Raw genomic sequence first — 1,763 nt, 5'->3', positions numbered from 1 at the left:
TAGCTGCCTGGCATATGTTAAAAAGTATTTATTTAATTTTACTTCTCAAGACTTAAAAATTATTCGCCAATTTTTTTAAACATAAAAACAACTTTCAGTGGCCGGGAGTCGAACTCGCTACCTATGCAGTGGGAGGCAGCGTTGCTGTCAATTGAGCTAATGTCCGACGCAAGACTTGGACGGAGGACAAGTCCAAATCCTTGTCCGGTGTGTGACATTCCTTGATTCCTATTGTTAAGGGTTTAAAATAAGGAAAATAAAACTGTATTTTTTAATAGCGAGTCCCTGGAAAAACTAACTATTTAAAATATTGCTGAAATAAAAATGAATTGGGAAACTCCAGTCAGTCGACTCGTGTCCTCCAAATCCTCTACCGACGTAAATAACATTTCCTCTGGATTAATCAGCCTCCTCTCTACGTGATCCTCTATGAATGAACATGTCATTTTGGTTTCTGAGTGGTGAAAACGTGACGTCTCTAATGTGAATGTTCTCTAAATGTTAATGAGGAACTCATATTTGATCATCTTTCACTTTAAAAAGGGGCGGAGACCACAGAGAACTCTAAGTTTCCTGAAGAAAACCTGCTACCGACCAGGTTTCGTTCACAGACTCAGTTACCATAGTGATTGATTCTGAGTTCATCCTAACCCGCTTCTTGGAACGGGCTTGGTTTCGCCCACTTTCACGGGTTTGAGTTATCCCTCTTTCTGAAACCGAAAACTCAGAGTTTTGCCGAATTTGGAGTTCACGAACTCAGAGTTCCAACAAAACCTGCTTCTTGAAACGGGCCCCTGGAGATAAGTGAGATTTTTTTCTTTTTTTTTGCCAAGCAATGCAAAATTCTCATATGTTGGAGCTCTAACCTGATATTATGACATTTGAAAACTTGTAACTTCAATATAAAGAATAAAAAAATCAGGAGTAACTTTTGTAAAGGAAAAAGTATTGTATTGAATCATTGATTACTAACAGTAAACATTCATCAATTACTTCAAGCATGTGAGTGACTCACTACGCTTTGCGCTCACAGCAGATAGAGAGACCAAACACTGTAGAAACACATTTCTCAAGTTAGAAACCATAGAGATGTTTCCTGTAAGTATAGTCTTAACCTTCACTGTGACAGTATCCAAGTACTAGTACTACAACGCGTACAGTCTCTGTCATGGTTTTGTCATGTGCACTGTCCACCGTAGCATATTACATGGTACATGGTACACCAAATTTCTCAGCTTGACCCATAAACTTACTATGAATGACCAAAGGTAAGTATAATGTTATTATTCTGATCGGCAGAACGTAACCTGCTTGACACATTCAGGAAGACATCAGAGATAAGCAATGTAGTCATTTTTCCTCAATAATAATAAAAACATATTACTTGGATTATTTTGTTCATTTTTTTTTCTGGTTCTTCAGTCGACTTCATTTGTGTGTGAGAATGTCTGTATGAGTTTAAAAAGATGTATTTTCTAAAAAAAAATAATAATAATATATACATATATATATATATATATATCATACATAGATCATAATTATTGGAGTAGAGAGAGAGTATTAGTATGTGAAATAAAACTTTCATTTCGTACACTGAGCGTAGTGTAGCAAAGGCACAACTTGGGTAATACTTTCTTCCTAAATTTGATCAAAGGAAACATTCGTAGTAATAAGCATGATTTTTTTGGGGAGCAGCGTCCTGTTGTGGAGGGCCAAAACCTGATATTATGACATTTAAAAACGTGTAACTTTTTACACAAAAG

Source organism: Oryzias melastigma, linkage group LG18 (genome assembly GCF_002922805.2).
Source record: "Oryzias melastigma strain HK-1 linkage group LG18, ASM292280v2, whole genome shotgun sequence".
NCBI lineage: Eukaryota > Metazoa > Chordata > Actinopteri > Beloniformes > Adrianichthyidae > Oryzias > Oryzias melastigma.
Note: the sequence above shows the minus strand (reverse complement) of the source record.